The sequence below is a fragment of the Suricata suricatta genome, chromosome X, assembly GCF_006229205.1.
Source record: "Suricata suricatta isolate VVHF042 chromosome X, meerkat_22Aug2017_6uvM2_HiC, whole genome shotgun sequence".
Lineage (NCBI taxonomy): Eukaryota > Metazoa > Chordata > Mammalia > Carnivora > Herpestidae > Suricata > Suricata suricatta.
The window spans coordinates 106,775,805-106,798,876 of NC_043717.1; the positions used below are offsets into that span (position 1 = coordinate 106,775,805).

The following is a 23,072-nucleotide window of genomic DNA, read 5'->3' on the forward strand; positions in this document are numbered from 1 at the left end:
GCTCAGACAAACCACAAATGCCCCATTCACCATGTCAGTCCTACAGAGGATGTTGTGCTTCTTTCAATTTCCCCTGCCACATACAGCTGCAAAGCTGGCTTATATTACTAATTATATGCAGTATGTGTGTCTCGGGTTATAACAGATGGTGTTTGTGATGCATGCAGAAGCTTCAGATAGCCAAATGGCGCAGCCATGGACATCTTCCAAAAAGAAGACAAAAACAACAACAACAAAAAACACTCACACCAGTGAATAGCTGAAGAGTATTTATATTGCTTTCTACTGTGGCAAAATAGAGAACATCCGATTCCTGTGAGAGCTCTACTGACTGGGAGAAGCCAGCCAAACGTGAAGGGGCAGATGCTACTGAAAGGAAATACCTGCAGGGCATGTTCTCACACTTCCTAGAAGAGCTATTACCTTAAAGAGGTGGAAGAACAGAATTTGGGCCTCTTCATCTTGCCAATAAATCTGGAATTCCCTCTACTTGCCAAGGTTGTCCATGAGTGGACTACTCTAACTGGCAGAAAACCCTGTTCTAATAGAATACCAAGATTTCTTTTCTATAACTCATAAAACCAGAGGGTGCCATGACTGAAGCCCCCTTATTTCGCAGCAGATACCTGAGGCCCAGATATGGGAGGACAGTCAGCCCAAGTCTCATGACTTATGCTAGTTGGTGTACCCCATTAGGGTCCTCACATACCTAGGTCTCCTGAGTCTGAAACCAATGAACTTTCCACTACGTGATACTCCTGCCCCTGCCACTGCATTACTATTAATTCCACCTCCACAGCAGCCAGTAAATCTAGTTCCTCTCATTTATCATACGAAAATGGTTCTCATGTTCCCACACCACCGTAATCACTCCTACCTGAATCTTCTCTCTTCTACATGAATTGTCTCTAGCTTCTTCAAGTTGACTTCATAATTCATGGTTTCCAGATCTTCAGAGCACTCACAAACTCAATCATCATCCTCTTAAAAAGAAAAATACAGAATACTTTGGGTCCATCATATACATTTAGAGTGTCTACTTGTATCAACACAGGTCTGGTTGTGGCCATATTATCATCAGCTGTGTGTCACATTGTCCCAAGTTGTGGTCAACTAAAATCAGAATCCTTCCTTAAGGATGTTCAAATACAAGAAAACAAAGATATTTTCTCTTTCTTTTGGGGTCCCCAAGCTGGGATTTGTAAATCCAGAGATGCCAGAAACCATGTTCTATCACATGTAAAAAAAAAGTTCATCTGCAAGAGGATAGCTTGGAGCCAGCAAGAAACAGAAAGTGTGTGTGTGTGTGTGTGTGTGTGTGTGTGTGTGTGTGTGTGTGTGCTAGAGTGTACTAGTCCACATTAGTGTGTGATCACACATTCACTGGCACTATCAAGCCCCTAATTTCAGTAGAGCTGCTTGATTCCTACAGCTCTTCCACTAAGTCTGGGAACTACCCCAGTGTCTTGACAATAAATCCTCTTGTATATTTAAGCTAGAAAGGAAGCTTTCTGTCACTTACAACCAAAATAAACTTGACTCCAAGTTTCCTGAGATCTTCACACGCATGTTTCCTCTCTTCCTTCATATTGCTGCTTTATAGTCAGTGTGGTGCCTTTCCTTACTGAATGAAATGGAGGACCAAGTATCAGGACAATCATAAGGATAGAGAGAAGAGGAAGGGTGATAACGTTAGAGACCAAATTTTTTTTTAATTTATTTTTGAGAGACAGAGATGGCGTGATCAGGGGAGGGTCAGAGAGAGAGGGAGACACAGAATCCAAAGCAGGCTCCAGGCTCTGAGCTAGTTGTCAGCACAGAACCTGATGCAGGGCTCGAACCCATGAACTGTGAGATCATGACCTGAGCTGAAGCTGGACGCTTAACTGACTGAGCCACTGAGGATCCCCAGAGACCAAATCTTTTACTTACCCATTTGCTGAGTGCAAGCCCAAGCCTTCTCTGGGCTCCTCCAAAGATCCCTCCAATCCCATGAAGCTCAGAAAAGAGTGCATAGTAACTTGCTACCTTGCTTTTTCTAAAGATCTCCACTCCAAATGGCAAGCTCTGGAGCAGATGAGTGTCTGGGGTGGAAAAGAAGTGCTTGAGAAAATCACAGTTCTGTGACACAGTCTGATTTTGTCCAGCTCCCAGGCTCTGCATTGAAAGTCTGAAACAGGATACCACTTGTGATCTGCCAGAGAGAATCTAAGAAACCTTGAGCTGGAAGTGACCCAAACTAAATGTTTGGGTTTGTAATGATTGGCAGCAAGATCATCAAGTTGGTAGCTAACAAATCACACAGGAACAATTTCTAACCAAACTGCTTCTTAAGATGGGCAGCATTGTCCAAGAAGATGGTCAATGTGATGGTGAGTGGACAGCAGTGTTCCTAGCATAACTGTCCCCAAAGTGGCTAAGATGTGGTCTTGCACGTCCCATTGCAATTAGAGGAACTATGGCCCACTAACAGCCTTGTAGTTGTAAATTCCTGCAGAAAGGATTATGCACTCCTACTAATACAGTAATGTTAGACTGAGTTTTGCTCGATTACATACTTGGCCTCAAGCCTTCTATTCAAGGGATTATAACAGCATCTCTCCCAAACTCATGTACCAGGAAATCTGGTTTTGCCTCCTACACTAGTCCTAGAAAACCACCAAAGAAAGATTTTATTTGCTCACTGAGTTTGCACTTTCTTGCTTTATTTCGGGAAATGATGATGTGTCTAGAAACGCAAAAGGATGAGGCACAGGAACATAATGTCACCCACGTAGCCCAGAGAAACACAGTCCTTACATATTTATAAATCCTTTCTGCACACTAATTGATTACTAATCTTTTGGAGGAAATGCTAACAGTCCAGATGGCTGTAATCCGAAGGAAGGGAGCAAGTAAATGACTTCAGATTAAGCTGAATAATAGTGATGAAGAGGGACTTACAGACCCTGCTGGGGTATACACTAGATGGAAAGAAAGAATCAATTTTTTGTGGATTTTTAGCAATGACTTTCCCACTAAGGAGGCTTTGATGAAGCAGCCTCCTCGTCTAGTTACAAATCATCTTAGAGCCTATATTTGGCCCCTTTGAGCTATTTAAGCAAGCATAGAAAATAAATGGGTGGTGCTTATTAAATTAACATTGATCTGCAAGTGAAGCACTTCATGACTCCTTCAGGAATGGTGTCATGAAAAACGTATGAGGCGGTCATAGAGAGAGCTTAACATTTTCCTTCATATCACTGGTGCCATATCACCAAAGCTACTTGAAGAATGGAATTCAGACAGCTCAAGCCAATAAACTAAAGGAATAGATTCACACTGAAGTCTTCTGATGCTAAGTTTTATTGTCTACTATACTTCCAAAATACAAGTCATGGATCTCTGCCCTCAAGACAAGATCATGACTACGTTAATCAAATGTGCAATCACTCTAGAGACAGACAGCAGCCAGGTACATGAGACAGACAGTCAGAAGACTGTGAGTCCTTGCCAAATAAGTAACACAGACAAAGCAAGAATTTGGCTCCCTTTTCCCAAGACTATCTTGACTTTAAACACCCTACTGGATAGTATCCCCACGAACCCCTTAAATGTCCTTCCAGCCCTTCAAGTGCCAATATTTCAGCAAATAGTGACAAAGCCAAGTCAGTAATCATAGCAATAGCAACTTTAACAACTCACAAAGATCGTATCTCAGATCATGTGTCCTTGGTCCTCCACTGATATTGACAACATAGTGCTTCAGATTTGAAGGAGACATTCCTATAAGTTGGTGTTTCAGCTAGAGGTCTTTGATTGTAAGCAACTGAAAAAAGAGTCTGGGTAACTTACACACACACACACAAAATGGAGATGGACTGGAGGCCTATAGAAAAATTCAAGAGATCATATGAAAGCTAAAGAACCAAGCTTAAAAAAGCCAAGAACCAGGATGCTCCAGAGAGTCTGGAACCACTCAGCAGCTTCACCCAAGCATACACTACCCCTGGAATTCATTCACTCATCAAATACATACTTACAAATACTTACCATGTGCCAGGCATAGTATTACATGATAAGGATACAGCAGTAAGCAAAACAGACAATACCCCATTCTCATGGGGCTTTCATTCATGATAGTGAACATGTTCATTCATGTTTAACTTGTTTAATAGCTCGAACAATAATGATGATGATCACGATAGTGGTGGTGACAGCCCCAATTATTGAGCATCTACTTTGTGACACTGTGCTAAGTAATGCCAAGAAATGTCCTAAGCACTGGAAATACATCCAGGAAGAAAACCAATAAGAATCCCTGTCCTTGTGCAGCTGACATTATAATGAAACAAATGAATTGAAAACACCCAAAAATCAAAGTCCTAGGGAATAGCTTACGATTAGTCATGCTTAGGTCATATATATGCCCCCAGGTTTGCCAGGGCAGTGAGAAGGAAGAGGGCAGGTATCCAGATTTATCATCAACCAAGCATATGAATCCCGTGGAGGTAGAGTCCCTAAGAGGAAATCAGGGAACTATGAGGAAAGAAAATGGATGCTAGGCAGTGGAGACTACTTCACCTGGGCCTTATTGGTGTCAGGATATATAGTAAAAATATACTGGAAACAAGATTGTCTAAAAAGAGAAATAAAATGATATTTTGGACTGCTTGAGCTTGAATATGGCTGCATGATTTATGGGGTTAACTAGAGGTTCTTGGGCAAATTACTAAACCCCTCTATGCCTCAGTGTCCTTTTCTGTGAAATAAGGGATATTGTTAATATCTACCAGTTGTGCTGTCATGAGGAGTAAATGAGTTAATATTTGTAAAGTGTTTATAACTGCCTGAAACACAGTAAGTACTCTGTGAGTAAATAAAATAGAAAAATACTTGATCCATGTAAATTCATCCATAATATATTATGCAAAAAAGTAGGTTGCACAGTAGATGCCCAACATAACCCCATTTTTTATTTTAAAAAGTAAGTTATGATAGAAAGATATATAATATAAGAAATATGCATATCAAGTGGTTTGCAGCAATGCTCTCTAGCTGCAAGTGGGAGAAATGGATAATTTCTATTTTTTCCTTTTTTCCCTTTTCTGTATTTTTGAAATTTCTAGTGTTAATATTGATTGCTCCTGTAATTTTTAAGTTATTAGAAACACACCTATATCCAAACACATACAAACACTGAAATATCAATAAAACAAATGTGTTGGCAGATGGGGAAGTGACCAATTGCAAACATGTTTAACTTGTTTAATAGCTTAACGTAACTTCAGTAAGGCACACTAAAGGGAAATAAAAATCAAGAAAATTCCTGGCTCTACAATAATGATAAGAGAGGCACCTGGGTGGTTCAGTCAGTAAAACATCCGACTTCGGCTCAGGTCATGATTTCACAGTCCGTGAGTTCAAGCCCCACGTCAGGCTGTTTGCTGACACAGGATTCTGTGTCTCCCTCTCTCTGCCCCTCCCCCACTCATGCTCTGTCTCCCTCTCTCTCTCAAAAATTAAACATTAAAAATTTTTAATAAAATAATTATAATAAGATGCTGTCAAGATTACTGACAAGCTAATATTACAGTGGAAGAGAAGCAATCAACAAGAAGGATTCCATCTGAACACTGGGGTCCCACAGCCCCTTGAGCCACTCAAGACTCTTCTGCCTAACGGGACAATGCCTGACATTGTTTAAAGAAAGTTTCTGTCAACCTGTGATACAATGTCAAGTGATTTAACACACACAAAATTGAAGTCACAGAAACAGAAACGAGGAACAAGAGAAAGAGAGACATGAATATACTTCAGAGTGATAACAAACTTCTCACCAGAAGATATGCAAACAAGAAAACAACTGCACAACAACTCTAAAGTGCTAAAGAAACTGTCACCTTAGGATTTTATACTCAGGGGAAAGAGCTTGCAGAAACAAAAGTGAAATAAAGAATTTTCCAGACAAACAGAATCTGCCATGATTCCTTGCCATCAGACACACACTACAACAAACATTAAAGGAATCTCTTCAAGCAAGAAGAAAACAAGACCAGATGAAAACATGGATCTATACATAGAAATCAAGAGAACTGCGAAGGTTAACTACATGGGTATATATTTAAATGATTTCTTTAAAAGCTAAGTGACTGTTTAAAGCAGCAATAATTATGCATTGTGGTGCTAGTAACATATGCAGAAGGAAAATGTATGGAAATGATACCATGAAGGATAGTAAGGAAGATGGAAGAATATTGTTGTGAGGTTCTTATGGTGTATTAACAGGGTATAATATCATTTGAAGATAGACCATGATAAGATAGAGATGTATATTGCAAATATTAGGCAACTACTAAAAAGATAAAACAAATAGGGGTACCTGGGTGGCTCAGTTGGTTAAGTGACGACTTTGGTTCAGGATGATCTCATGGTTCGTGAGTTCAAGCCCTGTGTTGGGCTCTGTGCTGACAGCTCAGAGACTGAAGCCTGCTTCCCATCCTGTGTGTCCCTTGCTCTCTGCCCCTCCCCCGCTCATGCTCTGTCTCTCTTTCTTTCTCAAAAATAAAATAAACATATAAGAAAAAACCCAAAGAGGTAAAGCTAATAAACCAAGAGAGGAGAAGAAATGGAATGCTAACAAAATAATAATATCAAAAAAGTCAGGAAAGGAAGAACAAATGAACAAAGAACATGTGGGGAAAACAGAAAGTAAATAGCAATGTGTTAGATTTAAATCCAAACAAATTGATAATTACATTAAATATAAGTTTATATAAGAAATCCACTCTAAATATGAAGACACAAATAGGTTAAAATAAAAGGATGGAAAAATCTGTACAATGAAAGCACTAATCTTAAGAAAGCTGATTAGCTAAATTAATCTCAGACAAAGATGACTTCAGAACAAGGACTATCACCCAGGCTAGTGTGGGACATTTACATTTTATAATCATAAAGGGTCAATTCATCAAAAAGACATAATAATTCTAGATATATATGAAATCAATAACAGCATGTCAAAATAGATGAAGCGACAACTGACAGAAACAATGAAAAATGGGCAAATCCACAATTACATTGGGAGACTTCAATATTCTGCCTTCAGTAATTGATACAAGTATACTAAAAAATCAGTAAGGATATAAAGAATAAAATGACATCATTAGCCAATTTTACCTACACAACATTTATAAAACATTCCATCCAGTCACAGCACAAACGACATCCTTTTTGAGTTCACATTGGACATTTTACCAAGATATACCATATGTTGGGCCATAAAACAGGTCTCTATATATTTAAAATAATTGAAATCATATAGAGACTCTTCTATAGCCAGAGTGGAAATGAATTAGAAAGAAATAACAAAAATATCTGGAAAAGCTCCAAATATTTAGAAGTTTAAAAAGGTACACTACTTTGCAGTGCAGAAGCTTTTTATCTTGATGAGGTCTCTCCCAATAGTTCATTTTTGTTCTTGATTCCTTTGCCTTTGGGGATGCGTCAAGTAGGAGATTGCTGCGATTGAGGTCAAGGAGACTATTACCTGCTTTCTCCTCTAGGATTTTGATGGTTTCTTGTCTCACATTCAGGTCTTTTATCCATTTTGAGTTTATTTTTGTGAATGGTGTAAGAGAGTGGTCTAGTTTCATTCTTCTGCATGTTGCTGTCCAGCTCTCCCAACACCACCTGTTGAAGAGGCTGTCTTTTTTCCATTGGACACTCTTTCCTGCTTTGTCAAGATTAATTGGCCATACACTTGTGGGTCCAGTTCTGGGTTCTCTATTCTATTCCATTGGTCTATGTGTCTGTTTTTGTGCCAATACCATACTGTCTTGATGGTGACAGCTTTGTAGTAGAGGCTAAAGTCTGGGATTGTGGTGCCTCCCATTTTGGTATTCTTCTTCAATATTAGTTTGGCTATTTGGGGTTTTTGGTGGTTCCATATGAATTTTAAGATAATTTTCTCTAGCTTTGAGAAGAATGCTGTTGCATGGAAAGAGCCTCTCTCTCTCTCTCTCTCTCTCTCTCTCTCTCTCTCTCTGTATATATATATATACATACATACAATGGAGTATTACATGGCAATGAGAAAGAATGAAATCTGGCCATTTGTAGCAAAGTGGATGGACCTCGAGGGTGTCAAGCTAAACGAAATCAGTCAGGCAGAGAAGGACAGATACCATATGTTTGCACTCATAGGTCTAACAGGAGAACAGGAGAAACCTAATGGAGGACCATAGGGAAGGGAAGGGGGAAAGAGAGTTGGGGAGAGAGAGGGGCGCAAATCATGAGAGACTACTGAATACTGAAAACGAACCAAACCAAGGGCTGAAGGGGGAGGGGGAGGGAGGGGATGGTCATGGAGGGGGGCACTTGTGGGGAGGAGCACTGGGTGTTATATGGAAACCAAATTGACAATAAACTAGTATAAAAAATAAATAATAAACATTAAAAGGTACACTACTAAATGTTACTTTTGCTTCTAGTCAAGACAAGTATCATGGCAGGTATTTACCCTCCCACTTGAAATAGCTGAGAAAAAATCTAGACAAAATACACAAAACATGTCACTTAAGACAATGGACATCAGGCAATAAAAATGAGTTATCCCTGAAATATGGAAAAACGAATGAGATGAGCCTTAATATTGCCCCATATTGCTACCTGAAGAAAGTTTCCAGGGCTCAGCACAGGGAGGGGGAGCCTACGCAGCCTCCCTGAATTAAATACACAGAAGTGGGAGCCTAAAGATACTGAGATGACTAGAGTTCACATGACAGAGTTTCAGAGAAGAAAGTGCTGCAAAGAGAGAGATAGAAGTCCAGAGATCTTTGGGGGTCGCTCTCAAATATTGAGGAAAATGCTGATCAGTGGAAGTGAGAAAACTACCCAAAACCAGAAAAAATAATCACTGAAAAGGATTATAGGGAGCAATGCCCAGAGATCATACACAGGCAGAAATAGTATCTGTTGTCCAGTTAGTGTGAGAAATCTCATAACTCAGGGAGCAGTGGTTAGAGCTGTGATTCACAATGGAAGGCAATTGTGTCCCCAAGCAAACATTTGGCAATATCTGGAGACATTTTTGGTTTCCCAATCAGGTGCATGCTAGTGATACCTAGTATGTAAAGATCAGGGATATTGTTAAACATCTTACAATGCACAGGACAGCCCCCTGCTCTAAGAAATTACCTGTCCCAAAGTGTCAATAGTACAGAGGTTGACAAATCTTAGGTAATTAAGTACCTAAGTAATTAAGTAATAAAAAGGATCTTGCCTCAGTGGTAATAAAAAAATCAACTCTAGATTAAACCATGTTCTTGCCCCAACTAACAAAACTTTCGCTCATGCAAGACCTGAAAAGATCAAACTATTTCCACACAACTGAATCCCATAACAAAGCTCAAGAATATTTATAGGAGGGGGCACCTGAGTGGCTCAGTCTGTTAAGCGTCTGACTCTTAATTTTAGCTCAGGCCATGCTCTCATGGTTCATGAGTTCAAGGTCTGCATTAGGTTCTCTGCTATCAGCCTGGAGCCCACATCAGATCCTCTGTTCCCCTCTCTCTGCCCCTCCCTGACTCATTTTCTCTCTCTCTCTCTCTCTCTCCCCTCTCTCCTCTCTCTCTCTCAAAATAAATAAATAAACTAAAAAAAAAGAATATTGAGGGGCAGCTGGGTGACTCAGTTGGATAAGTGCCCAACTTAACTTAAGTGCTCGATCTCTGTGCGGACAGCTTGGAGCCTGGACTCTTGGTTTCAGCTCAGGTCATGATCTCATGGTCTGTGAGTTCGAGCCCCTCCTCAGGCTCTGTGCCGACAGCTCAGAGTATGGAGCCTGCTTCAGATTCTGTGTCTCCCTCTCTCTCTGCCCCTCACCTGCTCACACTCTGTCTGTGTCTCTCTCTCTCAAAAATAAATAAACATTTAATCAGTTCTCGGCCTTTTGGCTAAGATCAAGTGTAGTATTTGTTCTTATCAGTTTAAAAATAAATAAACATTTAAAATTTAGAAAAAGAATATATATAGAAATGTCAAAATATTCAGTATCTAATAAAGTGAAACTGACAATACTTGACATCCAATAAAAATTTGCCAGACAGGCAAAGAACAAGAAAAATACAATCTGTAATGAGGAAAAAGATCTATTAAAATTGACAGAGAAATTAAATAGAGAATATATTAATAGAAAAGGACATTAAAACAATTATATAACTGTATTCCATTTGTTCAAGAAGCTAGAGGAAAGACTGGAAACACTGAGTAGATAAATGGAACATATGAAATTATCCAAACCAACCTCTAGAATGTCTAAGATGAAAAATATACTGGATGAGACTTAATGACAGATTACACATTGCAGATGAAAACATGGCAATACATACCATCTAAAATGAAGCACAGAGTGAAAACAAACTCAAAACATAAATAAATAAACAGAGCATCAGTGAAATGTGGCACTTCAAGCAACCAAATATGTATATAGATAGATGGATAGATAGATAGATGATAGATAGATAGATAGATAGATAGATAGATAGATAGATATCCACTTCAGGTCTCCAAAAGCCAGAATGGAGACGGGAAATCCAAAAAACATTTGAAGAAGTAATGGCCAAGATTTTTCAAAAGTTAATGACAACTATGGGCCTGCAAAGCCATGAAACTCAACAAATCCAAACACAAGGAACATGAAGAAAGCGACACTAACACATATCATAATCAAATTGCTTGAAATCAGTGATAAAAAGAAAATCTTAAAAGTAGAGGAAGGAGAATGACACAGAAAAAAAGTGTTAGCAAGGAGACGGAGAATTTGGAACTCTCGTGCTTTGCTGGTGGGAATGTACAATGGTGAGGTATTATGGAAAGCAGTACGGTGGTTCCTCAAGGAATTAAAAATAGAATCACAGTATGATCCAATATTTTGAAATTCTGGGTATATACCTGAAAGAATTGAAAGCAGAGATTTGAACAGGTATTTGTAGACCTATTTTCACAGCCACATTATTCTCATTAGCCAAAAATTGGAAGCTATCCAAGTAGCCATTGACAGATGATTGGATAAATAAAATGTGCAATATACATATAGTGAGACCTTATTCAGCCTTCAAAAGGAAAGGAAAGAAAAGATATTCTGATACATGGTACAATGTAGATAAGCCTTGAATGCATTATGCTAAGTGAAATAAGGCAGTCACAAATGGACAAATATTGTATGATCTGAGTTAAATCAGTTACTAGAGTTGTCAAATTTACATAGCCAGAAAGAGCAATGGTGGCTTCCCGGGATTGTGGAAAGGAAGTGAAGGGAAGTTGTTGTTTAATAAGGACAGGGTTTCTGTTGTGCAAGAAAAGAGTTCTAGGGATGGATGGTGGTAATGGCTGCACAGCAGCATGAATGTACTTAATGCTACTGAACTGGAAAACTATATATAGTTAAAATGATAAATTGTACATTGTATATATTTATCTCAATTAAAAAATGAAAAAAGATGATATTATGAATAACTTTATGCCAATAAGTATAACAATTTGGATGAAATGAATAAATCTCTTTAAAATATTTTTTGTTTATTTATTTTTGAAAGAGAGAAAGAGAGACAGAGCACAAGCAGGGGAGGGGCAGAGAGAGGAGACACAGAATCCAAAGCAGGCTTCACAGAGCCTGACGTAGAACCTAAACTCATGAGCATTGAGATCATGACCTGAGCTGAAGTCAGACACTTAACCGACTAAGCTACCCAGGGACCCCTAAATGAATAAACTTCTTAAAAGACAGACTACCAAGGCACATCCAAGAGGAAATATGTAATGAAAAGCGCTGAACATAGTAAAGAAATTAAATACCTGTTAAAAAAAAACCCTCCCACAAAGAAAACCTCAGGTCCAAAGAGCCTTCAGAGGAGTTACTAGACCATACTTGTAAGTTTCATCCCCACTTTCCCCAAATGGCAAACAGCCACCTCCTGGCCACCCCTCAGGCACATACGTTCCCACATCAACTGCAGGTGTGTCCCCAGAAAAGCAGGCTCCAGAAAGGAGTTTGTGAAGGCTTTGGAAATGGGCTTGTGGCTATTTAGGCAAGCAATTTCAGCTTCCCAGGTATCTGCTGTGGGGTCTAGAAGGAGGCCAGTGGGCCTGTGCAGGCACATCTCTTTGGTTCCACTGTATCTTACTCAAAGTGAGGCCCCCTAAAGCACAAGGACCAGAGTGGGGCTCTTGTATGGGTCTAAGTGTGGCTGCCAAATCCTCAGGGAGAGAAAGTAGAGGAGAACTAATGGCCAGTGGCCCCAGGGACTTGCCCACAGAAAGCCTTGCGCCTCCATGGACTCCTATCCAACACTGAAGACAGAAATGGGCAGCTAGAGCAAGATGATTAAATTAATCCATGTCCATCAAGGCAAAGGGTTGACAGAAGCAACCTTGAGAGGGAATGATTGGGTCTTGAACCTTGCAAACCTGGACTATTTACCACCACTTTCCTGTCTTCTAAAACTTAAACGTCCTCATCAAAGAAAAAAAAGAAGAGTTTTTTGGTAATTTTCTATGGTGACGAATGGTAACTAGACTTATTTGTACTGACCATTTCACAACATACACAATATTGATCATTATGTTGTATGCCTGAAACATAATATGTCAATTATACGTCAATTAAAAAAATTCTCAAGGGTGCCTGGGTGGCTCAGGTGGTTCTGCATCTGACTTTGGCTCAGGTCAGGATCTTGCCATTTGTGAGTTTGGGCCCTACGTCAGGCTCTGTACTGACAGCTCAGAGCCTGGAGCCTGTTTCATATTCTCCATTTCCCTTTCTCTCTGCCCCTCTTGCACTCACACACTCTCTCTAAAATAAATAAACATTAAAAAAATTTCTCTGAACATTGCCAGATGTCCCCTGGGGGACAAGATTGTCCCTGTTGAAAACCACTATCTTAGATGGAATATTCTACAGTCTTGACAATGATAGATTTACAAATTATATGTCATAGAAAGTCTCTAACAATATAAAACGGCAGAATGAAAATATATATTCATAACGAGGCCACAATTATATAATAAAACAGTGTGTGGATAAAAGTCATGAATGTAGTAAACAATTAATGAAAAAAAGGCAATGTCTCTTCACATAGTTAGTAAACACAGAGACTATTGCTCAGTAGCCATTCCTCCAGTTGTATGGATGGCCTGTAGTACATCTCAGGATAGAAAGCCCCAGCACACTCCCACCTTCACAATGAGCTGCCTGGTTTGAGTAGAGCCAGGAACTCTGTTTATTCATGCCTGAGCAAGCTGCTGATAGGAAGGCAGTGCAATGCAGGGAGACATTCAGGTCTGGACTGGCCATGAATTAGCGTGCTTATGTGTTGCAATTCCCTTGGTGCAGGTGGGACATATGATACTCATTCACTCAGCACCACGGGCTGGCCAGGGACTCAGGACCAACTGAGCAGCAGCAATCTGTCATCTGTCACACACCTTCTTGTATCGCCTTTCTCAGCTTGGCTGGAGCCTCTGAGCCACGCGCATTTCAAAGGCTGCTGCAGACACTAGGACTCTGTTGTGGTAGAAGCTTACAGAAGACAGATGCCTCCAAAAGAGGGATGGCAACCAAGTCTTGGGGCATGCTGATACCTGGCAACAGAAACTGTAAAGATTTTTGAAAAGGGAGAGGAACTGGAGTTGGCCCATGCACAGCGATATGGATGAGTGCTTTCTGGAACAAAGAAACATACAGCTGCCAAGGCTTTGATGAGCTCTATTAGACGCACCTATATTATAGAGACAGAGACAAAGGATTGTACCTGAGAATGTGAAAACAAAGAAGGAAAGAATGTGGTGAGCCACAACATTCCAGAGATGGCTGCCTAGGTCCCATTCGGAGCACTGATTTCTATTTATTATGGATTTGGGGAAATTCTGGTACTGTCACTCTGTAGAACAATTATAATCAAGTTCTGAGTATCCTAATTTTTTCCGTCTTCAGGGTTCTATAACCATCCATCTTCCTTTCCATTGCCCATGTCCAAAAACTGTGATGGCATATGGTGTAGAAAATTCACTTTAGTAAATTTTGGGTTTTTAAATTATTTATGCATTTAACGAACACTTCCTGAGGTTTACCATGTACTAAGCCCCATGTTGGATGTTGGAACTACCATGACGAATGGAACAGACATGGGCCCTGATCTCATGGGATCTGCATTATGTCAGGGTAGACAGAAGTAAACAGAGAAGCATAATAGAAATATCATCAATAATGACAGATGACTTTGAAGACAATGTAGCAGATTGGCAAGCAACTGGAAGGAGGATGGTGAGAGAAAGCATCTCTCAAGATAACCTTTGAGCTGAAAACTGAATGGGGAGAAGGAGGAAGCATGCGAAGACCTGGGGAAAAGCATCAGAGTCAGAGGAAGCAACTGATAAAAATGCTATGAAGCAGGAAGGAGCTTAGGTTGTCGTAGGAACAGCAAGTAAGACAAAGAGGAAAAAGTCGTAGAAGATGACATTGGAGAGGCAGGTGGAAACGGGTCATCTAGGGCCTGGCAGTCCATGGTAGTATGTCAGGATTCTATTGCAAGTAAAATTATAATTCTTGGGAAGGGTTTAAGCATCCATCCCTCCACGTTTTGGTACTTGCATCCCAATTTCCTTGTCTTCTTTCCCCATCAGGAAGAGTCCAGTTGGGCCATCAGTCTGGATGTACCAGACCCTAGGCACAAAACTCAAGCTAAATCAATAGAGTCCACTCTTGCTGGAGATTTTTTCCTGTTGATTTTATAACAGCCATATTGATATGTAATTGACATACCATACAATTCACCTAGTTAAAGTGGACAATTCAGAGGTTGTTAATATATTCGGATCTGGGCAACTGTCACTCCAGTTGATTTTAGAACACTTTCATTACCTCAAAAAGAAACCCTATACCATTTAGTTATCAATCCCTCCACTGTTTTATCCCTCCCCCACTCCAGTCCTAAACAACACTAATCTACTCTCTGCCTCTGTAGGATTCCCTATTCTGGCCATATAACATGAATAAAATCATATAATATGTGATCTTTCGTGTCTGGCTTCTTTCACTTAGCATAATGCTTTCGAGGGTCATCCACGTTGTTTCATGTATGAGTACATCATTGTTTTTAATGGCTGAATAACATTCCACTGTATGGACAGATCACATTTTATTTGTTCTTCAACTGATGAACATTTGAGTTGTTGTTACTTTTTGTCTATTTTGTCTATTTTGACTAATGCTACTATGAACACTTGTGTATAAGTCTTTGTGTGGCTATATGTTTCTCTTGGTTAGATACCTAGGACTGTATTTGCTGGGCCATATAGTCACTCTATGTGTAATATTGTGAGGAACTGTCTAACTAGTGTTCACCTTGGCTGCACAGATTTACATTACAAAGAGCAATGCATGAGGGTTCCAATTTTTCTATATCCTCAACAGCAGTTGGTATTTTCCATTAAAAAAAATTACAGCCCTCCTAGTCAGTGTCTAATTATGTTTAGAAGTGTCTAGAAGTGGTACCTAACTGTGCTTTTGATTTTCATTTCCCTAATGCCTAGTGATATTGAGCATCTTTTCATGAGTTCACTGTCATTTTTCTTTTTTGGAGAAATATCTGTTCAAATCTTTTACCCATTTCTTAATTGACTTCTCTTTCTTTTTGTTGTTGAGTTTAAAGAGTTATTTATATATTCTGGATGCTAGATCTTTATCAGGTACATATGATTTGCAAGTAATTTCTCCAAACATTTTAATTACAGTGCACTAGAGATTTTAATCATGATGACATCTAATTTATCTATTTTTGTGATTTTGGTGTCATATATAATAAACCATTGCCTTGGGGTGCTTGGGTGGCTCAATAAGTTAAGTGCCCGACTTTGGCTCAGGTCATGATCTCATGGTTTGTGGGTTCAAGCCACACATCAGACTCTGTGCTGACAGCTCAGAGCCTGGAGCTTGCTTCAGATTATGTCTCCCTCTCTATCTGCTCCTTGCTGCTTGCTCACTCTCTCTCTCTCTCTCTCTCTCTCTCTCTCTCTCTTTCTCTCATCTCTGTCTCTCAAATGAATAAACAAGAAAAACTTTTAAACAAAAAGAAACCATTTCCTAGTCCAGGATCATGAAGATTTACATCTATGTTTTCTCCTAAGGGTTAATTTTAGCTCTTATCTTTAGGTCTTTGATTTATTTTTTGTATGGTGTGAGGGAGATTAATATTTCCTTCTTTGCATGCAGATATGCAGTTATTGGGATATGTTGTTTGTTTGGTAGTTTGGTGACTTTCTGAACTAATTCTGTAAAGTCTGTATTCTTTGTTGTGTATAGCCACTAAAGTCTCTCTTCTTTTATCTTAACAATCATCTAATGATTGGACAAAGATTTCCTTAACCTAATAGGACATTGCTCCATCCCAAATTTTCTTAGCCAGAAAGTGACCTAATTTGTATTGGGTTTGTGGCATCTAAACACCATTATTTTAGTCCTTGGGAGAAACTTTTATTAGGGTGAATTTAAGGTTCTTCTGAGGGCATTTAGTTGCTTCCTGCATAGTATGGAGGAGAGGAAACACTCCTGTGAAGTAGGTGGCCTAAAGGTGATTTACTTGTCTCCCTTTTATTACAAGGTGACTGTTTCACCCAACATATATCACACCTCTCCCCATTTAGATTCTGGTTATCTAAACCCTGATGTTGTCACACACACACACATAAAGCCCCTTTTCCTCCTTGCTTATGGATTAAATGTTAAGAATGAAAATTTTGCTTCAATGTTCCATCCTCAATCAATCTTTATCCATAATGTCTGGCTAACTTGTGGACCGGTCATTGTGGGCCCGCAATTCTCCAGAATCTCACCTTCTCCCTTTTCACAACCTGTCTCCTCTCTTCCCTTCTTTCCCTTCTTTTTCATTATCAGAGCACCTGCGCGCGCACACACACACACACACACACACACACACACACACACACCCCTACATCTTGGAATAAGAGGCTTCTCAAAGGTTGTTGATTTTATTTTAATCATCACCATCTCTGTTTTATAATGGTGTTGGATCTTGTAGGATTGTCATTTCGTAGTGTCTTCGGGGCCTGACCTCAGTGATTTGAGCTTAGGCCACTACTCAATCTTTGTAAAAGGCCAAAACTTCTTGGCTTTTTTCACTCTCTTCACCTTTCTTGGAATTGTTGTAATGGTATGAGAGCATTTTTTCTTGATTTTCCACGAAGCAGTATTTTTATTCCCCTCTGTATCTTCTTCACCTGGACCTGGAAGGGCAACAGAGTGATTCCAGAAGGGCAATGGGTTGGAGGAAGAAGGTGGGGACTGAATGGAAAGGAAGGTTTCATGAGAAGGGGCACAGGCTAATGAGGAGTTTTATGCCAGGCAAGGAAAGGGTGGGAGTCTTGGGGGAAGGGAATCAAAGGGAAAGAAGAGGAGAGACTCAGGTGAGGTGGTCTCACCTTGCCAGTCCCTGTGGATCTGGGTTGATAGTGGTTCTTTCTCTTCTTCCTTTTTGTGCTTGGGGTTGATTGTTTTGTGCTTAGCATTGGTCATTGCATGACTGTTGCTCACTCCCTCTGGCTTCCTGGTAACTTTAACCATAGTGAAACCTCCCAGTGGTCTTCTCCAGAGCTTCTGACCACACTGTAAAATACCCCTTACCAGTACACTGAGGAGCCACACCCTTTGGCTTTGTTTGTTAAGTTAGGCACTTGCCCCAACCAGTAGTGGGGTATGCTGGATGGGTGGGTGTGAGCTTAGACATTACAAAGCATCACTCCTGGCTCCTCTCTGGCGGTGGGGGTGCTTAGTAAACCCAGATGGTCTGGTTGGAGAGAGTGGGAATTTTCTCAACAACACCTTCAGGAGCTTTCCTGAACTGACCCACCATCCTTTCTCATAGCAGGCAGAGGGTGTTTCCTCCAGCCCTGCTCTTTAGCCACTGTCATTCTTTGTTTCATTCTGTTCTCTCCCATATTTCAGTGTTGCCTAATATTTCAGATGTCTTACCTAAAATCCCTCTAAGATAATGTGACTATTTTTGTTTATGGAGATGCTAATCATCCCACTTCTTTTCACCAGTTTTCTCTTATCCACCTTGAAGACCATTCACATCTTGGCTACTACCATGAAATTTTTCCCAGTGTCTTTGTCAAGCTCCTCAATTTTCTATTCTTTAGTCTGAAATTGCTGCCCTTATCAGCAGTCAAAACAGTGTGGTACTGCTATAAGGATAGACCCACAGATCAACACAATAGAAGCGAGGGTCCAGAAATAAGCCCATATATCTAGAGACATCTGTTTTTGAGAAAAGTGTCAAGAACATTCAGGGGGAAATAATAGTTTTTTCAACAGATGGTGTTTTGACAACTGGATATGCACACACAAAAGAATGAACTTGGACCCCTACCTCATATTGTATACTCAGATTAACTCCAAATTGATCATAGGCCCACACACAAGAGCTAAAACTGTTAAACTCTTAGAAGGAACACAGGCAAAAATCTTCATGACCCTGGAATAAGCTATAGTTTCTTAGGTATGACAACAAAGGCCCAAGAAACAGAAGAAAAATTTGATAAATTGCCATCAAAATAAAAATCCTGTGATTCAGGGGTGCCTAGGTGGTTCAGTCGGTCAAGCATCCCACTTCGGCTCAGGTCATTATATCATGGTTTATGGGTTTGAGCCCTGTGTCAGGCTCTGTGCTGACAGCTCAGAGCCTGGAGCGCATTTCACATTGTGTCTCCCTCTCTCTTTGTCTCTCCCCCACTCGTGTTGTCTCTCTCTGTCTCAAAAATAAATAAACTTTAAAAAATTAAACAAAAACAAACAATACACCCAGTGATTCAACTGGTCTCATGAAAAAAAGTGAAGAGACAAGTGAATGCACAGAACAGGAGAAAAGTTTTGTACATCATATACCCATAAGCTAAATTTATCCAGATTATATGAAGAACTCTTATAACTCAATAATAAAAAGACAACCCAATTTAAAAGTGGGCAAAAAACCTGTAAGACATTTCTCCAAGGAAGATATACCAGCAGTCCATAGCATATAAAAATGTACTCAACATTATTAGCCACCAAAATTGCAAATGAAAACCCAAATGAGATACCACTTCACACTCACTAGGCTAGAGATAAGTAAAAAGTAAGCTAATAACATGTATTAATGAGATTGTAAAAAATTGGAACACTCATACCCTGCTTGTGGGAATGTAAAATAGTGAAGCAGTTTGAAAAAAAAATCTGCTGTTCCCCAAAAAGGTAAACATAGAGTTACCACATGACCATGTGAATACTGTTGCTATGAACATTCGTGTATGAGAGTTTTGTGTGGACCTAGTTTTCATTTCTCATGGGAACTCCACTCCTAGGTCCATACCTATGAGAAATGAAAACTATGCCCACACAAAACCTCATACACTAATGTTCATAGCAGCATTATTTCCAATAGCCAAAAGGTGGAAACAACTCAAGTGTCCATCAACTGGTGAATGGATACGTAAAAGGTGGTATACTCATACAGTGGAATACTTTTTGGCCATAAAATAAATGGAATTCTGATACATGTTACACCATGCATGAACCTTGAAAACATTATGCTAAGTGAAAGAAGCCAGTTGCAAAGGACTACATATTATATGATCCCATTTATATGATATGTATACAATAGGCAAAGTAACAAACACAAAAGATATTAGTGATGGCATATAAGGCTAGTCAGGGAATAGGGAGATTAGAAGGTGGTGACTACGCAGTATAGAGTTTCTTTTGATCATCGTGAAAATATTCTAAAATTGATTGAGGTGAAGGCTGTAGAATTCTGTGCATGTATTAAGACAATGAATGGTACATTATAAATAGGTAGATTGTATGGTAGGTGAATCATATCTCAATAAAGCTGTTAAAAAAAACAATGAACAAGAACTGTCCTTGTGAAGGTAGTTTACTATTTAGTGCTTTATAATGAAAAAGTACTTTGCAATCAGACCTGGTTCTGAGTCTCAACTCTACCACTCATAAGCTGTGTGGTCTTAGGTGAGTCATTTCCCCTTTCTGGCTCTCAGTTTCCTCCTCTGTAAAACATGCTTAATAGTACAATCTACCTTATAAGGTGATTAAATCAAATAAATGGTGATTTTTAAGACATGAAAATATGAAGACCTCAAGAATAAATTTGTGGACTCTTGAGAACATGCTCCATGGTTTCAAGTTTGAGAAACACTGCTATCTCCATTTATCACAATCACCAAAACCAGTGCCAAAGCAGACAAGGAAGGCATGTATCACAATTCACTTATGTGGGATCCCCAAGATCATCCAGAATATACTCACTCATTAAATCGAAACAGAACAGGGGCACCTGGGTGGCTAGTTGGTTAAGCATCCAACTCTTGGTTTCAGCTCAGGTCATGAGCTCACCATTCGTGGGTTTGAGCTATGAGCTTGGGATTCTCTCTCTGTCCCTCTCGCTCTCTGCCCCTCCTCAACTCATGTGCTTTATCTCTCTCTCTCTCTCTCTCTCTCTCTCTCTCTCTCTGAATAAATAAAAGTAAAAACACTTATAAAAAATAAATAAATCTAAACAAAACATTTTATACTTATTATAGAGAACTCACTGACCTTAACTCTCTTGAGAATATCTACATGGCAACTGTAACTCTCGTATTCGGCTGGAGGAGGTGTAAGGTGTTACAACCACTTTGAACAACTGGTTGGCAGTCAGTCTACCTACAATGGAATATCAATCGGCATTACAAAAGATGGAAATTCTTAAAGGAAGGAAATCCTTAATTATTTATTTATTTATTTATTTATTTATTTATTTATTTTTGAGAGACAGAGCATCAGGGGGGAGGGGCAGAGAGAGAGGGAGACACAGAATCCAAAGCAGGTTCCAGTACACATTCTCTTCTTTCTGTCTCTCTCTCTCTCTCTGCCTCTCTCTCTGTCTGTCTGTGTCTCTTTTTCTCTCTCTCTCTCAAAATTAAAAAAGTTAAAAAAAATGAAGGAAAGAAATTCTGAACCACGCTACAACATGGAACCCTGAGGACATTATGCTAAGTGAAATAACCCAGTCACAAAAAGATAAATACTGTGTGATTCCACTTCTACTGTGTGATGCTCTACTCAGATCAGAGACAGAAAGCAGAATGGCAGTTGTCAGGAGATGTGAGGAGGGTAGAATGGGGAATTGCTGTTTGATGGGTATAAAGTTTCAGTTTTGCAAGATGAAAACATTCTAGAAATCTGTTTCACAACAATATGATATTATTCATACTACTGAGCTATATGCTTAAAAATGATTGATGGCACATTTGATGTTTTCTGTTTTTTAACCACAATGTTAAAAAATAAAAATAAAATAAAGCAGTTTCTAAATTAAAAAAAAAGAGGGGCGCCTGGGTGGCTCAGTCGGTTAAGCATCCGACTTCAGCTCAGGTCATGATCTCATGGTTTGTAGTTTCAAGCTCCACATCAAGCTCTGTGCTTAAAACTCAGAGCCTGGAGCCTGTTTTGGATTCTGCATCTCTCTCTGCCCCTACCCTACTTGTGTGCTCTCTCTCTCTCAAAAATAAAGGGTTTTTGTTGTTTGTTTGTTTATTTGTTTGTTTGTTTTACTGTTGGGCAACAGCAGTCAGAAGAGCTCAGCACTAAAGTCCATCTCCTCTGTTTATGGTTCTTAGATCAGGGTCCAGCTTCTCACCTCAAGTCCAACACAGTGGTCTTCCACCTTGGCTGCATTTTGGAATCACCTAAGATTTAAAATTTTCTGATGCCTGAGTCCCACGATAGAGATTTTAACCACCTTTCTCTGAGGTATGGAGAAATAATTTAGGTGATTCTAGAATTTAGGTAATTCTAAAATATAGCCAAGAGAACTAGAGATTTGGAGATGGTGTGCAGGTGTCCCTGAGGGCTCTGAATGGAGTTTTCAGGCCCAGGGCACTTGAAGCAGCTGGAATGAATTAGCAGGTGGGGATGGAGAGGAGATGGAATAAACTGAGCTTGTTGGTGATTGGTGTGGTTGTGGGGCACCATGGGTAACTTCTGGGTTCCTGGCTGGAACATAGGGAGGACGGCAGGGTAATTGCATCAGGGGAGACCTGAAGGCAGGGGCTTTGAAGGGGAAGACCATGAGGTCGGTTTAGGAGACCTGTGGAGACTGAGATGCCTGTCAGAGGTCCGTGAAGAGACGGTGAGTAGGGAATTGGATCTTGCAGTCTGGGGCTTGGGCACAACTCCGCAGCAGAGATCAAACTGGGTATCACTGAAAGGCACAGGGACTGATGAGATCACCCTGGAGAAGAAGTGGAGCACAGAAACATAGAGTTTCAGAACCAGACTCGTGACGACTCCAATACCAGCTTGGGAAACTGAAAAAAGAAGTGATTTTTAAAATGGTAAATATGATAATGGGTAATATTTATTAGCAATTAATTTGTGCTGAGCCCTGCTCTCCAAACCATGTTTTCAAGGCTTTACTGTTTTAACTTGACACACGATTGTTCAGTCATTGGAAATGAAGCATCCAACTGCATTTTTATTTTTGGCACCTGAGAGCTTTCAAGCCCCATCCCTCCCCTCCCTTCTGCCCCTTATCTGAGTGAGTCAGGTGCTCTGTCCCTTAGCACCAGCAGGGATTTTAAATGGTGAAAGGCCCTGCATCCACACACAAATCCCCACCCCAGCTCCAGTGCTCCTGACAAACACCCGAAGCTGCCATCCCTCCCAAAAGGGGACCTGATCCCTTCTCCTGGAGAATCCTTCTGCAGGTTCCTTTGTGAGTAACCAACTATTTTAGTTTCCCACAGCTGCTGTAACAAACTGCCAGGAATCCAAGGGCATAAACAGTAGAAATTTATGTTCTCTCAGATTTGGAGTTTGGAATCAGTGTCACTTGTCTGAAATTAAGGTGTCAGCAGGACCACACTGCCTCTGGAGCCTCCAGAGAGGAATCTGTTCTTAGTCTCTTCCAATCTCTAGCAGTTGCCGGCATTCTTTGGCTGTTGGCCACATCACTCCAATCCTCAAAATTAGAGCCTTCATG

At 40.0% G+C, this 23,072-nt stretch overlaps 1 long non-coding RNA gene and 1 pseudogene across 1 annotated transcript; one reads left to right on the forward strand and one right to left on the reverse strand.

Annotated features, from left to right (window-relative positions):
* The first annotated feature begins 9,915 nt into the window (after nt 1-9,915).
* LOC115284546 lies at nt 9,916-10,010 on the forward strand (annotated as a pseudogene).
* A 7,001-nt stretch (nt 10,011-17,011) lies between these two features.
* Nucleotides 17,012-20,699, reverse strand: LOC115283241. The gene is made up of 2 exons (XR_003904968.1): nt 20,645-20,699; nt 17,012-17,280 (listed from the first exon to the last, which is right to left on the reverse strand). It is a non-coding gene; the product is annotated as an uncharacterized LOC115283241 (long non-coding RNA).
* Nucleotides 20,700-23,072: the final 2,373 nt, after the last annotated feature.